Source organism: Lepisma saccharinum, chromosome 11, assembly GCF_977018435.1.
Source record: "Lepisma saccharinum chromosome 11, izLepSacc3.1, whole genome shotgun sequence".
NCBI classification, from domain to species: Eukaryota; Metazoa; Arthropoda; class Insecta; order Zygentoma; family Lepismatidae; genus Lepisma; species Lepisma saccharinum.
Genome location: NC_139239.1, coordinates 20979476 through 20998425, shown reverse-complemented (window position 1 = coordinate 20998425; position 18950 = coordinate 20979476). Strand labels below are relative to the sequence as shown.

The following is an 18950-nucleotide window of genomic DNA, read 5'->3' as shown; positions in this document are numbered from 1 at the left end:
ACCATTGTTTCCCTTGATGTGCGGGAACAGACTAATCTTATCGCTGCTACAGCTAGCAAGTTCAATGAAACTGGAAGTTGAGTGGAAATTCGGGGGAAGAAAGGAATGCAGCTTGACAGGGAGCGAAGATTTCGAACTGAGATTATGTACATGGGAAATCCCAATTTGCAGCATCTTCCTGCTGTGATAGAAGATAAAACGTTTTTGAGCTGCAAGTGGTAGGAAACTTTAGGCAAACGTTTCGTTACAAATCGACAGTTTGCGCGCACAACCTTGATTGCCGGTTTTTGCTTGTTTTCTACACAATTTGATGATATTTCACGGTTATTTCGCGAAAAAGCGTCATTTCGTTGAAAAGCACACATTTCGCATTACTTTGCGAATAAAACTCATGCATATTTCATCATTGGGGGTGTAGTTACGTGCAGAATGTTCAAAATTGCATCTTTTTTTCACATTTCGTGCATTGCGAAAATTCAATGTCCCTACACATTAGCTTTTCCACAGCCTACAGTACACATTCTAATATAGACATTGTGCTTGTTCTGGTGTTTAATATCTGCATATTGCAACACCGTCGTTTTGCACTTCACGTGACTTCACATGCACATACATTTGACCGGTTTGACATCATCGCATGCAAAAACTTCAACCGTTACCATGGATATGGACCCGGGCTGGTTATAACTGTATCTTTAGTCAAAATGAAAATAAATGTCTGATGAAAGGAGCGTGTGTTCTCCTGAAACGTCGCAAAGAAAAACTGTTTTCTTATGCTTGTAATAACCATAAATTACAGGAAAATAATTCCCACAGAAAGAAGAAAACCACTGAATTATGTCCGGTGAACATGGAGGTAAATGTAAGTTTGTCATCATCAGGATCAGCAAGGTCCATCTGTCTGCTTGTGGTTCAGGTGGCCTCTGACTTATCTGTAAAAGTGTTGGAGTGGACTGTCCTGTTGGAAAATGAAACTTCGGGTAGGTAGGATTTGTTGCTGTGACGTGTCCAGCACCAGCTACAAAAATGCCGTGATCTCGGTGAAGAAGAGGAAGCCATACACCTTCTCAGGAATTGTAGCTTCAAACACATTCACGTTAGGGGGGTAGTGCATGTTCTAGTCATGTGGGTTTTACCTCTCCTGGAGCATGCATGATGATATGTCTAGAGGGTGGCTTCATCACTGAACACTTAGGATTTCCCAAAACCATCTTTTTCCATTAGAGCTTTATTGTCATTCCATTGATGTTTCACTTTGTTGTCTGGTTTCAGGGCCTGTGGAAGTTGAGGTTAATAGCGAGGAATTTCTTTACTATTTCATCCCACACAAGAGATGTACTACATAGAAAATTCAGCAAAAATTGCAGGCTCGAGTAGGGCTCCAACCATGATCTCTGGCATACTGTGTCGTTGATCTACAAACTGAGCTTAAATCAATCTTGGTTTTCACCTGGTTGATTTATGTGTGTGAAATTGGCCCTGTCAGTCCTACTGGGATCTGTTGCTTTCGAAATGATGATGGTGCCTAGTTTTTCTCGGTGCAGAACTGTAAATTACTATTTCTTACTATTTAATCCCACAGGAGATGTATTACATAGAAAATTCAGAGAAATTGCAGGCTGAACCAAGGTCTCTGGTATACTGTGCTGATGATCAACTATATGTGTAAGCATCAGGGGGTCTGGGATCCAACCTACCTTATTTACCAATCAATCTCGCTGGCAGAATCCATTTTCAGTTTGCTTGTTTTAAAATTTACTGACTGACGCGTACATAAAAAATGACTACATACAAGTAGATCAACTTGCTCACCCTGGAAATATATTCAAAATATATTCGTACTTATCCATGGTCCAGAGGCAAATAATGTACTTAAGGCATATAGTTGAGAATATTTGGATGAATTCAAGATTTCCTTTTTACTTTAAGATGATGAAGTATAGTTTTGCAAAAGGTGCACATTTATTTTAATTGTGTCAATTTGCACATAAGTATTAGCGAAAAGATAATGCCAATCTTTAGACTATGGATTTCACCTCATTTTGCAGTTGTAAGCAGATCCCTAAGTCGATTATTAAGCTAGATAATGCTTATTGAAAATATTGTTGATAATTGTGTGTTGACCCTCATGTATATATTATGGAAAATATAAACATTTGCTCTTCAACTTATTGATCAGAACAGTGTTTTGACGTTTTAATGTAGACAATTCCCTTTCCAACTTTTTTCTTTCCTTTCATCTGCTTTGTGAATTTATATTAAGAAACATGTTCCTAGAGCACTGAAACAAAAAGCAATTGTTCAGTAAACTCTTGTGTAAAGCTTCAGCTGACAGGCAGCAAAGATTGTGATTTCATTTGGCTCCTCATGCTTCGGGAAGAAAACTGTATTTCTCACCCATAAGCTCTGGTGTCCTGTGTGGTAATAATGTAATGAATAGTGTGAAAGATAAAAACAAAATCATTACATTCTATATTATAGGTTCCTATTAGAGTACTGCATTGGACCACTTTCGCTCGATTGTACTCGCTCGAGACTCTAGTGCTTGAGCGTGAATCATAGAAATATATGTGTAAAAATCTGCCATGTAGTTTCAGCCCATAATCATCTATTCATTTTCATATATTGCTATGTATTGGTAAGATAGACTAAACTATATTTTAACATGGAGATGATGATTATGTTCACTTAAGTTTCAATTTCACTGCATCTTTCACAGCACGTTCCATATTTGAAGGCCTAGTACCACAGATAAATTACGGTTAAACCTGAACTACTGTGCTTCGAGCGTATACCGATCATTCTGCCTGTTTGAACTTGATTTGCTCGAGTGAAGAAGCTGTCAATTCCATACTCTATCTAGTGTCATCCCATGCGAACTATTAGACCGAGAAGCCTTCGATGCAGCATCTTAGTTCCTATTGCGTAGGTGACTGGCACCAATTTGGTACTAGTTTAATCCCGGCCTTCACGGAAATAAATAAAATGAAAACTATTTTACACAAAAAAATAAAATCTTACAAGTCAATTGCAATAAACAATCATGAAGCCTTGAAATTGCATAATCAATGAATCATCATTAGGGCTCGGACGTTGAGGAAAAATCCTTTTTTCCCCTAGTGTCCGAAGATGAGGCTCAACATAATATATGTTCATTTTGGGTCATTGTAGGCCAGAAAAAGGTGGGTTTTATTTGTCCTTTTTTGCCTTTTTCGGCGTTTTTTGGCTTATTGGTCCTTTTTTTTGCTTTTTTTTTAGGTCTTAACGGCTTTTTTTTTTGCAACTTCATCTTCTTTCGACTACGTTTTATTGCCCATTCTCAATTCGAATCATCATCGTTCATCACCTCTTAAACATCCTTTCTGTAGTAAAGAAATAAAAAAGGGAGAAATAAATATATTTGAACCGATCCCTGAAACGAGAGAAAAACATTTTTAGACGACTGAAGCAGGTACGGTACAAGATCCTTTAACTGTAACTTGTCTGCAAGGTCGAGCTGTAAGTGGCAACTTTCTCTTGTTTTGAAGCTTTTCAGCATGGTGTATAGGACCAGACAGCACACGCCTGCAAAGATCTCAAGGTGCCGCGCAGAGGGAGGTGGTGGGGAGGTTAAAACTGAAGTTATTAATTAATTTGGATCACATTTATACGTCCTTTTTTAGATTTTTTATAGGTCTTTTTTGGCAATTTATAGGTCTTCAACTTCCGAGCTCTAATCATCATCATTCAGACAGATTGACCCACCAATAACATAGTGGGAAAAATGTGCTTGTTAATTTCACTGTTTTTTCAAGTGCACTATTTTACAGATAGAGCAACAAGAATGTGTTGATGACCATTTACTTTTCAAAATGAGCACTGTTGAAAACAGAAACAGTGTCCTACTAATCAGTAAAAATGGACTCCCCCGTAGCTGAATGGTTGACACTCTCACCTTTAGTGCAAGTAGACCCTGGTTCGATTCCTGGTAGTAGCCTCTAAAATTTCAGTGTTGACCCAGCATCATGAGGATAATTGTGAAGCTACTTGAAAGGATGAAGTAGTGAGCTTCCATTTAGAAAACCAGAAACAAATGGAGTTGATGCCTTCATTGTGCACATTGACTCTGCATCACCCAATAAAAAGCTGCTTGGCAGGCCCTAGCACCCAGAGGGCTGGTGCACCATGGAGCTTAGAGTTTGCTTAGTAAGAAACTAGCACACCATTATTGTCCTTTGTATGTACTGGGTATTGTTTCAGCCTAAATTATAAATACATGAACTATGAAAAAATCACTAACAAGGCACAATGTGAAGTAGGGTTTAAGGGATGTGATAAAGCTGATAACCGAACAAGGACGTATTAGGGGGGTCCAGGAGGTCCGACCCCCCCCCCCGAAAGATTTATCAAGTACTAAAATTAAATAATGAAAAATATATTCGTTTAGCCGTTGTATAATTTCCTCTGAACTTATTGGAAGACAAGGATTATATTGGAATCATAGGGCTTTGAAGGGCATGAAGGACTTATTTTGGGGGTCCAGACCCACCCACTCCCCTACCCGAAAGAGGTATTAAGTATGTAAATTAAATAATGAAAATATTCTCGTTTAGCATTTGTTGTAATTTCCTCTGAACATATTGGAAGACAAGGATTATATTGAGATCATACAGCTTTCAAGGACAGGAAGGACGTATATAAGGGGGGGGGTCCAGGGTCCCGGACCCCCCCGAATGACTCACCAAGTGCTAAAAATAAGTCATGAAAATATTACAATTTGTTGCATAATCGATGGTTATTAATTTCCTCTGTACTTTGTACAAGGCAAGGATTATATTGGGATCGTACAGCTTTGAATGACAGTACAACGAAGATTTATACACTACTACTCAATATGCATAAAATATTAATCAGAAACTTACTTTTCTCCAAGTACATGCAACATCTTTTCTATTATTCGATAAATATTCAATTATTCATGTATTTGACATTAATTTCATTTGCCACGGCACTTGTTTTTATGTAAATTATTCCGATCTTAACTACGGGTAAGTTACGTAATGAATATGCACTCTTATATGTCTATTTTTATACAGTCTTTTTACCTAATCGTTGTATAATAATATCATATTAATTTGTATATTGTAATTAGTATTATTTTAATTTATAATTATATTGATATAAACATTATTATTATTTTTCCTGAGACACTTTGTTCGGACCCCCCCTCCCTGAAACATATTTCTAGATACGTGCCTGTTACGGAAATATGAATATCAGGCGTAATTGACATATCAGTATCGGCATCGGGAAAAACCAACACCAATACTAATTTTTTTACCTTCTAAAAATTATCTACTGGGTCATTCCATGTCAAATCAGGCAGGAGTTGACCCTCATAGTCACCGATTTTGATGATATTTGGTACACAGCTTTGATTTGCTTCAAAACCGATACCTGTGAAAGGAGTTTGCTGAAATATGATTATTGCGAATTATATGAGGGTTGGTCAAAATGTCATTTTTGAGCAACATGATTTTTTCAATTAGGTATATCTCGGGAACGAATGAAGTTGCAGAAGCGGTCTTGAGCTCGTTGTAAAGAGGAAAGACGGTTGCATATTATGAGATGATCGAATGTTGAAACTTGGTAAAATTTGAACACACTGTTCAAATTTTAAGTTTGAACAGCTCAAAACACCCCAATCGATTTTTCTCATTCTCAGATTGTTCAAATTTTACCAAGTTTCAACATTTGATCATCTCATAATATGCAACCGTCTTTCCTCTTTACAACGAGCTCAACACCGCTTCTGTATCTTCATTCGTTCCCGAGATATACTTAATTGAAAAGACCATGTTGCTCAATTACAACACCATTAAGTCTTGTTTCCATGATATGGAAAAACTCAGTATGCTAATCAAGACCTTGTTAGAAGGTTGAAACGTTACGTTTAGTTTATGTTTTATAATAAAATAAAATTCTGCCTTGGTCAGCATATTGAGTTTTTCATGTTGCTCAAGAATGACATTTTGAACAACCCTCATATAATTCGTAATAATCATATTTCAGCAAAATCCTTTCACAGGTATCGGTTTTGAAGCAAATCAAAGCTGTGTACCAAATATCATCAAAATCGGTGACTATGGTCAACTCCTGCCTGATTTGATGTGGAATGAATGACCCTATATATTTCAATTTTCTCAGATTTATTGAAACTTTGGTCAAGGGGAATTGTGATTGTGGATGTAATATGAATAAACAAGACAACCCCAACTGGCAAGGGTGTACCAATCAGATCTTAATCTTTGTAGAGTTTTTTTGACCAGTGGCGAAGTGTGGTGTCCCTGGAAAGAAAGGCACAGGCCAAACACGTAGCCAGGGGGAGGGCTAATGGGGCTGAGGCCCATCCCCCCGAAATCCTACAAATATATAATTTAAATGTTATTTTTATTGTTAACAGAAATAAAGTTATAATCACAGTAAAAACTGCATTACATCGAAAAACGTTTAGTGTATAATAGAGGAACCAGGTTAGGCTTTTATATTCTACCATTTAATCCAAAGAATAAATGGATCCACAACTTCCAAAACTTATAGTTTTCTTTGTGAGAGGTCACAGAATATAAGCTTATGAGTAAAATTTACCAGTAACTGTTAAAGCCTTTTTTTGAACGTGTGAAAGTTAAGAACAAAATAAAATAACTATGATGTACAACTGTACAAAATATAAGAAAAATAATGGATTGTGTTAGATATTCACTGATACGTATCAAGTCTCCATTTATGTAATAATAACAATAAATTTGGATTGAAATTGGTATATTTTTAATAACGTATAATAGTTATTATTGTAAAATAACAATAATTATTATTGTCATTATTATTTGTACCAATCAAGTTTTCCTATGGCCTGATCCCCCCTCTACAAATATTTCTGGCAACATCCGTGCTGATAAGAGATGACCCCCACCATCCCCCAAAATAAAATTCTGGCACATGCGTGTGAACGAGCGTGGGAGTGATGTGGTTATGGCTGTGATGTATACAAGCTTGAATGTTACATTATGTTAAAATATGAAAAATGTAGCCCCTGTACAGTGCTGGATCTACAAATCTTGGACCCCCTGCAAAATATTACTACCTACCTTTATACATGTGTGTGTGTGTGTGTATGTGTCTAGGGAATGCTTTTTAAGGTGCTGCACGCACCACCTTTCCAAAAATATAGCTTAACATCGGTATTTGTCGCACTAGAAATAATCCTCAAATAATCGTTTCCAACGAATGAAACTGCCACGAACAGGCGTAGGCCATGTTTAAAATACTAATTTAAAAGCGCAATAAAGGTATAATTGTACGTATATTTCGCAGAAAACAGTGCTAGAATTATAGGTAACTAACACCGAAATGTAATAATAATTTTAAAAAACATCAATTTTTGAAAAAAAAAATAACAAAAAATTTGAGATCCCTACAAGTTACTGATTGAATGTAAAAATGGATGAAGAAGACCCAAGTTCTTCCCTGCAGCAACCATTGAAATCCACACCATCGGAATAGTTTGAAGCTGATCAATCGAAACGGAAAGGGGCGAGCGAAATCCGATCCAGAATACTAATGGGGTGGATCTGAGCCTCCTGCTTTTCAGTTGGGAGGGAAAGGGGTGGGCGCGCGCACGTTTGCGGTCAGTTAGTCGGAGTCGAAGACAGAACTCCATTAACTTGCTTACGGAAAACAGATACTTCGCCCAGACAAGGGGAGAGTCTGATTTCAACATAGAAATGTAAACACTGGAAGACACGTTTCATGCACCGTGACATTTTGCTTACTGCGTCACTTTTCGCGTGGTAAACGTGCAAGTTTTCAATGTTCCAGTCGAATCGCACTTGCGTAGGTTGGTAGGGGATACACCAAAAGGCACCGTCCACAAAGTGTTGATGTAGCATTTTTAAAATTACTTTTTAAAGTAACTGAGATCGGGTTCCTTTTCGCTCAAAAGTAAACTACAGCCCGACCAAGAAGAGAAAATCCATCTAGCTCTTTCGTCGGATTTCCAACCGTAAGTGGGCGATGCAATCAGCTGCTTACCATGTAACCCCTGCCTCGCGTTTTCAAAATGTGCTGCGTTCAACACATCGTCGTCATCCTAATTCGGGTCCAAGTGTTTGTATATTCATGAAGGTGAGAATCGTACATAGCGAAAGCAACAAAGACGTAATATTTAACGTTGTTGAAGTTTTTGTCAAAGCATAAAGGGAGGAAAGTTATTAATATGGCACATATTGCAGTTATGAAATGCAAGCTGCATATTATAGTCTTTACCGATAATCATCCAAAATTGACAATAATTTATAAATTCATTAAATTATAACAAACCCCTATGAAAATAATCAGGTGACTTTTTGCGTCACGTAATTTTTTCAAGCATAAGTTTTTTTTTTTGTTTTGTTTTTAATTATCCACAATACAGCATTGCAATAAACGTATTGCTTTTCATCACACACTGCTAGAACACCATAAAATTTAATAAACCGCCTGTTAATTACCTCTTATTATTTAAGCTTGAAGCCTACATTATGAAATTTCATGGCATTGGCCTTTTACATTTTTGCTAGCATAAATGCTATGTAAATGCTTCCAAAAATCATATAGCAGATATTATTTTACATGGACGCATTTCATGGGACATTTTGGTGAGCTTTTTGCGATTATATGTATATATAGCACGAAAGGCACCTCGAGTTGCACCATCTATGGAGAGTTCACGGTGTTTACAATTGAAACAACTAAAATATTGTTCCATGCGTGAACTGTATACGTTATAAAGTATGTATTTAAGCAGCGCCATTGCTTTGTACCTAATGCCTTTGTATAGGAAACGTTATTCCTCTCGGTTTAATAGTTATCATCGTTTAAAAATGTGAAGTGATACATTGTTTACATCTCACGCAGCCGCCATTAAATCTGCACACGTGACCTAGAGGTCGCTTCTGCTTGGTTATGCTACAGAAATAGAACCGATCCTATCGTTCAGAAATGCCAGGGCATCTGAAATGTCATAAGATTTTTCAATTTACACGGTAACATTTTGGTCATGGCGTAAATGTTAAGAAAAATGCTAAGGTCTAGAATGGGCCTAAGGCGTGGAAAACCTCGTGGTCTTACGATGCAATGCCACAAGTGGCTCGAGCGTTGAAACAAGCGCAAATCACCCAGCTTACCCCAGTAGCGGTAGCTGAAGCCCCGCTAAAACTTGCTAATGGTTTTCGGCTCAGACACACCACGGCATGGCTGTTTGCTACAACAACCAGAAAGGATAAAATCAAATTTGTCAACACCGTGACAGGATTGCACTTAGGCTCCGTGCAAGACACCGAAAGTTTCCTCCGGCCTTATCCGCTTTCACAAGTGCATTACCCAACCAAAGGAAGGTTTTTCTTCTTCGCTCGCTCTGATAAACACCAGCACTTTAGTTTCGTAACCAAGTTACTGACTGGGATTTGCTTGAAATTCTTCTTTCTCGCATCACGGTAAATGAGGTAGCGTGGTGGTATTCTGCGCTGTAAAAGTCGCACAAACTCAGCGACCAGATAATAAAATTTTTAAGGTCCAGAGTTATATGAACCAAAAAAATATATATCCGAATCGTACGGGATTCGAACCCAGAACCTCAAAACTCTAGTACGGTTGTGATTACGAATATGGCTCGCTGCACAGTCAAAAACGTTTTTATTTTTTCTGATAGCATAACATGCTTGTGCAAGAAAGGAACATATGCAGAGTAAAAAGTTGACTCGGGAAATGAGTCATCCAACTACTGTAAAAATATTACCATGGCCTTTTTTGAAGCGTAATCGGTTTGATTAATGTGGTTTATTTTACTTCGCTTTTCTGCCACTTTTGACATCGCGAAGATGAGGATGAGTGATGATAGATGAAATTGATGAAGGGACACTCATATAGAACACCCGTGTTCAGGCAAGGATTCTAACCCGTGACCCTTGGAGCCTTAGCGCGCTGTGATTAGTTACCACTCAACCACGGACGTGGGGTTTACCATAATTGGCGTAATTTTAATGGTTCGGTTGGGGTGTACGGGGATGGCACCTCTCTTCCAAGTAGTACACGCTGGATTGCCTTTTGCAGACTAGCGAGGCTTAGGCGTCTGGATTCACAGTCATTATGATCCTCTGTGCGTCTCGTGTTTTTCCTGTTCATGTGTGATCGTGAATTGTTTTCACCAGTTTCTACGTATCATCTTTCTTCCTCATTTTCGCGATTAACAAGTGGCAGAAAGCGAAGTAAAATAAAGAAAATAAATCAATGATTCAGTTTTTAAAAGTATAGTCGGTAGAGCGTCTGACTACCACGCGGGAAACCCGGGTTCGATTCCCGGGATGGGTGATCTAAGGTCGACATTTTCCCGGCCTTCTGACCGCATAAAGAGGCTCTGGAGCTCACTCAGCCTCGAGTACCTGAAGGCAACCCTGCTGGGTGGGGGGTAAAAGCGGCTGGAGCGTGGTGCTGATCACATCACCTCCAAAATTATTTATATAGAGAATATGTGGGACCTACCCCCACATCCCATAAACGTGGGTGCTATATGCGGTGCATATAATTTCACAATCATTATCTATATGTATGCACAATAAATATTCAAATTTGAAACATGTAACACAACGCGAGTGTAACACACACAGATAGAGGCAAAACATGGAAATGAATCCATTCCGGATTCCCCCACCCCCGATGGCGCAGTGGTAACGTCGTAGCCTTTTAATCAAGGAGTCTCAGGGTCGATACCCGGTGGAGGCACATAGTGATTCGGATCCTACTTTAAACCGTAGGTCCAGTCCCTATTAGCCTATCTGTGCATATAGTGGACTTAAAACAAAAACTCAAACCCATTCCCGGTTTGACTAACAACAAAATCAATCTCTCTTATTTTCGTTTTCTCTATTTGCGTTGAATATAACTACTTTTGCCCCCTTTTCCCGTGGCTGAGTGGTTAGCACAGCGCGTTTTGACGCCAGGCGTCCCGGGTTTGAATCCCGTCATGGGTGTTCTTTGTTAGTCCCTTCATCAGTTTCATCATATTATCACTCATCGTCGCGATTAGCCAAAAATGTCAGAGAAGCGAAGCTAAATAATAAATATCAAACCAAAAAAAGAGTACTTTTATTAGGAATGTACTCGTATGTACACATGCAGAATGTTCATAAATAATTACCCGCATTATAATATAACTCTTTAATGAATACTTTTAATGAAATACAAATAAAAAACCCGTACAAACCACACAAAATTTTATTAACCATACAGAAAAAGTAAAATAACTTTGAGGAAACTCGTTGTAACACGTAGAATATCGACACCTCACACATTGTGCAACATTTCTAATGTGACTCTTGCAATCGCTAGGTTGCAAGATATGGAACTGCTTCTTTCACTGTAACCGGAGATTTGTTCCTGCAAGGCACACGACACTAAAGATTCTTTTTTTGCCCACAAGTCATTTTGAAGAAAAAGCAGGGGTTCTAGCGGCGAAAGCGGTATGCAGAACACACACCAGCACAGAACTTTATAACTACACAAGTTTACTTGCAATAAAAAATATTCAAGTTTCATCTATAAAATATTATTATGTACTGAAATCAAGGCAATCCATTATGGACACCCTGTATATTATAATTCGTAGAGGATCGCCAATTTTGAAAGTAATGCTGCCAGTGCCGGATCTACAAATCTTGACCCCTCCCCCCCGCAAAATATTACCAAGTGCCCCGTCTACCATATATAAATATATATATACTTATGTAATCATGTGTGTGTGTGTGTAATCCTTGATCTCATGTTGACAATGTCACATATAAGGACCTATAGGGTGATTCAAAGTCCCTTAACACCCTCTATAAAAAGTAAAGGAGTTAGGCTGGGTACAATTGATCATGATATACACAGGTCAGGCTTAGGGGGAACCACATTGCTGTATTCCAAGCGGACGTCCGTCATATTGAATTCAACTCTTTTTTTTTTAATGAAAAGGTGGTGATGTTGATATACAGAGCATTCCCTGACATTCGCTACGAGACTCGGCGGCAAGCGGCCCGACGTCAGCGCTTGTCTTTCCCGGTGAACTGGGTTCGCGACAGTCGCACGCTACAGTCTGTTTTTTTCGCTCTCTTTCCCTTTCTGTTTCTGTATAATCCTCCCTCGGAAGTTGTGTTGAGTCGTGTCCGTATGTGAAGATTGTGCCTTAATATGGCACCACAAAAGTTTACATTACAACAAAGGATTTATCTTGTCGAGTGTTACTTCGGAAAGAGGAATTGTGGAGAAGTGCGACGACGTTTTGCAACGAAATTTCCTGGTGTTCCCGTTCCACATAGGACCACTATATTAACCCTCGTAAAAAAGTTTAGAGTAACAGGGTCAGTTCTAAATAAAAGTGGAAAGAAAAACCCACGTGTACTTACTGAGGAAAAACTCTATGAGATAGGTCAAAGATTAGAACAGTCTCCTCGGAAATCTATCCGCCGCCTCTCACAAGAAACGGGTATTTCAAAAAACCTCTAGGTCCCCCGATTTGTCAGCCTGCGATTTTTATTTATGGGGAAATCTAAAAAATAAAGTATACAACACACCATCCGTGGGTTAAAAGAGAGTATTGTACGAGAAATCGAGAGAATTACAGTAGACGAACTTGCACGTGTAAATGCCAATTTCCTTCGGAGATGCCAGGAATGTGTTGCAGCAGACGGATATAATTTTCAACACCTTCTGTAGTCAAAGTTAGTACACAATATGAAAACTGTAATTTTAATAGCCGACTCTAGCGACTGTCGCGGACCCCGTTCACCGGGAAAGACAAGCGCTGACGCCGGGCCGCTTGCCGCCGAGTCTCGTAGCGAATGTCAGGGAATGTTCTGTATATATATACTATATGACACTCTTATATACTATATGACACTGTTTTCTTAGACCTGGAAAATGATACATTTGTTACAACCATGCAGTGCAGTCGTAACTTTTTTTCTGATTAAAGATGGGTTGAAGAAATCTTCACCACTGAATTTCTTGTGAAATTCTAGCCTGACTTGATTCTAGTCTGACTGCGACGCGGAAAACCAGGGGTGGATGATCTAAGATCGGAATTTTTCCGGCTTTGTCCCCGCGTAAAGCAGCACTAGGCTTACCCAGCCTCAAATGAAATGGAACCGGGGGGGGGGGGGGGTTAATGGCGGCCGGAGCGTGGTGCTGATCACATCACCATCAAGATAGCTAACATAGAAAATGTGTGTGGCCCACATACCCTAAATGTGCCTTCATGGCACGGTGCTATATGCACAGGGAACTTTAAACTTTACTTATATATATTGTATTTGTTTCTGTACCCCTGAGTACCTACGTTTATTTTTTACGTACACATATAGAACCCTCTACTATGGCAATGGCTGCGGGGTTGTGCGGCTTATAGATCCGACACTGAATACTGTAACTTCTAATAATTTCAATGCTCATCCTAAAATTGCAAAAGTAAATATTTCCCTTGCATTGCATCAAGTGACGAAGCCACTGGAGCGCATGGAGATGTCGACTCGCATGATCTTACCACGGAAAGTTTCGGGTTCGAGTCCTGGCTTGGGTGTCCCTTTTAGTTTGCTTCATCTGATTCTCATTTATTCTCATCGTCGCCAAAGTGGAAGAATGTGAAATAAATACAACACATTTGTAGTTTGGGCTCAGGTCAGTCTGGATCTCAGCATTATAGTGGAGGTGGCGTGATCAGCACCACTCTCCAGCTACCGTTAACCCCCTTGGCTCGCTCTCAGGCCCCCGCGAAAGTCTAAAAGATCCTGCCTAAAATCACTCAACGCGTGAATCAAACCCATTTCTTCCACGTGGCAGTCGGGTATCCTAAACGTAATAAAGGCAAACTGAATGCACTCTTATACACATTGAGTAACCCACAATCCATCCGGAAATGATCGCATACCTCTCGGACAATAAGTCGCGCTTTCGTGTCGGTTTTTTAAATTGAGGTGTTGGTTGTTTCTCTGCACCATCCGTAGTTGTAAGTCAGTTTTAATTTTCCCGTTCATGGAACCACTGATAACATCCATTTTCTTGTATTCGCGCTCTCTACCCTTTCTGGATGCAGGCGTGCAGGAAAAGGAAAATTTGCACACGTTATCTTGGCGCATGATCAGCAAGCCATGTTGAGATTACGAGCAGAGACAGATTTTCGCCCACCGTCTCTTGTTTATCTCGTCCCTCCCTTTTTCTTGGGTCTCAGCTCTCTCTCGCACACACAAACACACACACGCGCACCGCGTATCTGCCCCTAAATGCACAGTAAAAGCCAAGGGAAGACCAGACTAATGCATCTGCGGTGAAAGCCCCCCCTCCGAACCAATATCCCTTCATAAATAACCCAAATGATATTTCCTCCAGACTGCAAGACACGGTGGGCGGGGCCCGGGGAACATGCTGAGTGCGGAGAAGCACAAGAAGCATTGTGCGTTTTCGTCTCTCATCTGCTTTGTGAGAACTGTCCGAGCTGATGAGTGGGCAGAATTTCACGAGGTTCGGTGCATTACTTTTTTTTTTATATTTATCTCTGTCTGTGCTCAGAATTTGATAACCTCTCAGGTTTGTTTCGTAAGACAATGAGGTACGATTTCACAGAGGTGCAAATTTATTTCTTTTCTGTCAAAATGATCGTAAGGTCATGGATTTCTCTTCACGTTACAGTTGTAAGCAGATTTTGAAGCCATTGTCGGTAATAAATTGATTTCCGTGTATTTCTATTGGGAACGAAGACGCTCTCTCTCCAACATAAAACATTTAACAATCAGAGCATATTTTGTCATTTTTCGCATCAGTCAGTTCCCAACACAATCATGAACAAACTTCACCTCTTTATTTAACAGGAGCGATAAAATTTCAACTATGTTTTTCAGCGACAGATTACTGTTTTTGGCTTTTGGATGCCCAAAATGTGAGAGAATAATAACCGTGCATGAAGTAACATGCCCCTAGAGTACAGGCGTGCCCCCTGTTAATAATTTAATTAGACATTCCGTATATAGGGATTTTATCGCTGTTAAATACACAATATTATGCTCTTAAAGAAGAAGAATTTTCAAGCCGATGAAAGTTTCAATCAACGAGAGGGTCATTATTTGTTACGAAATTGGATGTGCCAGTGACACAGTGGAGGTGTTTAAAGCTCTTGTACACCCAACGGCAAAATAAATGGTAGGCGAATTGTCTATCACCATTTTCGAGCAGCTCTTTTTCCACAATGTGAGGATCGTGAATTGAAAGAAAAACGTCATTAAGCAGAGGACATCATCTGCTTCCTTCAACAGAATTCCATACCGTAAAACAACACAGGATGTAAAATAAAATAGGAATTTACAATTTTCCTACTATCGTGTTTGCCGTTGGCTGTACCAGCTGAACTAAGACTAACATTGTAGCCTGGAGTATTTTCGTAAGACTGCAGAAGTTCATCCTAACGTTGGACCACCAGTATTTCACATGCTATCCAATATTTGTAAATATATGTTCATTCATTTCCCAGGTGTGTGTGTGTGTAGATTTATGGCCCATCCTTGATACGCTTCTGTTTTGTATGCCTCAATATAGAGTTTGTAAAGTACAGAGATGGAATGCAATTTTTATTTTTCCGCCTGAGTTTCATCAAGGCTCTCCTCCCCTCTCTAATCATCAGAAGGTATGCCCGCGTCTATCTAAGAAAGTAACACAGGGTGTTTCATAATCGCCTCCGGGATTTCGGAAGTCTGTTGCTCAGAGGCTACAGTGGAGCCTCCATATCAACCTGTGTCCATTCACAGCGCAAAACGGTTATTTTGACAAAATCCTGTTTCCTTGCTGGCTGCTTCGGGGAGGAGAGATTTTAAGGTTGCCGCTTTTTGCCCAAGCAGTGGACCTAATTGGTTGTTTGACTACAAGTTCTTTGGTAGGTAAACGCGACAACAGAGGGTCACTGCTACCTAGATATAAAGGCGGTCCCCGCGCCAGCAGAAACGGCGATTCCACTGTAACTCACCCACGGGGAAAAGAGCATGTCAGTAAGAGAGTAAATATTAAAGTTTTTAACTCACCTTTCAAATATTCCGTATATCCTCCCATGATGACTCGACATGCGTCAATTCTGTAATCTTTCTGACTCGACCGACGTCAATTCTGTAATCTTGCTGGTTTGATGCCCCCGGCCTACCTGCTCGTTTTACATCTGTCGAGTTCACCGCAGTGATTTACTTACATATCCCCAACATCCTCTCGAGTTTCATCAACACTCCTTACATTTTTCGGAAAGACCCATTTATGGTCATCTTTAGCTCTAAATGTATCTTCACAACCCTTTCATTACAAACTTAAATCCCTGGATGGAAAATTCTGCATAACTCCCAGGTTCACCGTAAGTAATTTATTGTATCTGCATCGTAAATGAGAAAAATTTGAAAATACTGATTACATATTCTCAATTACAATAAACACCGTACATGGCGGCAAATAATTTAAAATGTATTGTAGAACTGTTGTATTGATTGAGTTGGTGTTTAAGTCCGCTTTATGCACAGTAAGGCTAATTGGGACTGGACATACAGTTTAAAGTGGGATCCGAACCACTATGTGCCTCCACCAGGTTTCGAACCCGAAATCCCTTGATTACAAAGCGACGACGCTACCACTGTGCCATTGGGGAGGCCCCTTACAACTGTTGTAAAATGGAGGGATGGAGATTGATACGAAAATGTAAAATAACATGTAAAAATTCACATTAGTCGGCACGTTTACAGTACTGCCATCGGAGAGCACAGTATGCAAACAAATGAAAGGCGAACATTGTTTTCCATTGCATATGGTGACGTTTGTTGTTTCTGCAGTTAGTGCTTCACTTTACGGTGACATCAATGCCGATGTTTTCAGAGTAAAATTACTGTCAATTTTTACAGTAATATCCCGTGAAGCTAAGGATACAAAGAGTGATCCAGATGCGTATATTAGAATTTCCACCGAAACTCGCTCCAGTTTGGAAACGCACCCTTGCATTTTTTTTCCCCCGAATAGCCAATGAGAAGAATCTGGACGGTGATTGCGAAAGAAAGATAAGGTGCATTGATCAAATAATAAAGGCCAGATTGAAGATTTTTCAGTTGGAAACTTTGAGCTTCGCAGTTCCCTTTTTTTATGGATGTAATCAAATGACTTTGGTTTGAATAAAGATCAATCAGTCCGTTGAATGTCATTTTCTTTTTTTTTTTTTTTCTGGAAGGGGGTCCTTTCTATCTCTTCTTTCCTATTCGTTGTCAAAATTGTTGCAGGAGAAAGGGGGAGGGGGGAATAGTTTGAAATGGAAGAGAACGGATGGAAGTCGGGCGACCAGCCGAAGCGAACTCCGATGGGGGAAGATTAAATTCTGTGACCGTAACGGAAATTTTCATGGTATTGGAAGAGATTTGGATTTCGGATTCCATTGCGGTGAGGATCCGATAAAATTTGACTGCGGGGATAAGATTGGATTCAGGGCATGCGACGGAACGGTTTTTATAGACTCCTTACGGAGGCCGTAAGCACGTTCTTCGAACTGATGAATACTGCCGTAGTATAGCGTGCATGGTGCGTTCGGAGGGCATGTTCCTTTTTTGCAAGGAACCCAATCTCGTCGGTTCTGTCTGGGGCTGATCGTAGGACATGTTCGACTTGGAGAATGTCGCGTGCAAATGATGTTTGGGCGTCTTGAAACCTCGCCTTGCATGGATTTCGAATTGATGTTTTCATACAAACATGTGCAAAAAACACTTTCGTGTTAAAGAGGAATGTTAGTTTGTTACTGCCGCATTGGAGTTTTGGCCGAGTCAACCAAGCAGTTTTCTGAAACTCGGCCTTAATATTCCACATTCTGAAATATCACTCGATTTATAATTACTTCTAGCATGCAAGTGAAACTTCGTGCGATTTGCTTTTCCCGTTGCCTACCCACACAACTCGAAATGCATTATATCGAGGTTGATGAACTTTGGGTGCATCAACTGACATAGGTACGTGTAATTGGTTTCTTTGAAATAAGGTCTCGATTGATGTAGTTTGAGTGCATCGTATGGAACAATAGCTGATAGAACCCTTTGTGCACGTCTGTGTGTATTTTGATGCACAAAAAGTGCATTATTAGCAGTTAATACACTAATATGTTACTAAACTAAGCACCGTGGCGCAACAGCCCTTTAAGAGCCTGTGTTTCCGGAGTAAACACATTTGTGTAAAATTTGTGCATTTTGGGTTGTGTGTATTGATATCTTGAAAATTGCCTTATAATTCCACAAACTATCACAAATACCCACACAACAGAGAAAGCACGAAGGTTCACTTGGAATACCTTAGTGGTTTTTTGAAACAAGAAGAATTTTGAAAAATGACGACTTGCGTATGCCAAAGCCTTATCTTTACATGTACATAAGCGTACAGATCTGAGTTTCAAATGGGATTTCTTTTTGCTTCTAAACTGGATTTTTTTGTATTTCCCGACTTTATTAGTTTAATTAATTTGCAACATCGAAGACCTTACACGTTTGATCATTATAGAGTGGTCTGGAAAGTTGTTTAAATGTTCTTGGAAAGGTATGGGAATTTGGTATTTCAAAACCGGAACGATGAAACACGTAACATAATGATAACAAGGGCCCGGGTAGTCATGCATATTGTATAAGCACGTGCATATTTTAAACTTTTTTGAATTTTGATAAATGTATATATGTATATTTTTTTTTCTTGCATATTTTAGAGGTAACAACCACTACTACGTAAAATTGTATTTTACGTCTGTGCGTTGGGTGTATTGTTTTCTTAATAAAATAACTTCCTATTATCTTCCGTCACTGCTGTTTTTTCTCCACTTTCTTTTACAAAACAAGGAGGTAAGACTTCTTTCATGGTCT

General features: G+C 39.4%; 1 protein-coding gene across 4 annotated transcripts in view; it reads left to right on the top strand.

Moving 5' to 3' along the window:
- The window catches only part of ssp3 (SCAPER domain-containing protein short spindle 3), a 212984-nt gene that overhangs the window by 89651 nt on the left and 104383 nt on the right, over positions 1-18950 (top strand). The window lies entirely within an intron of this gene.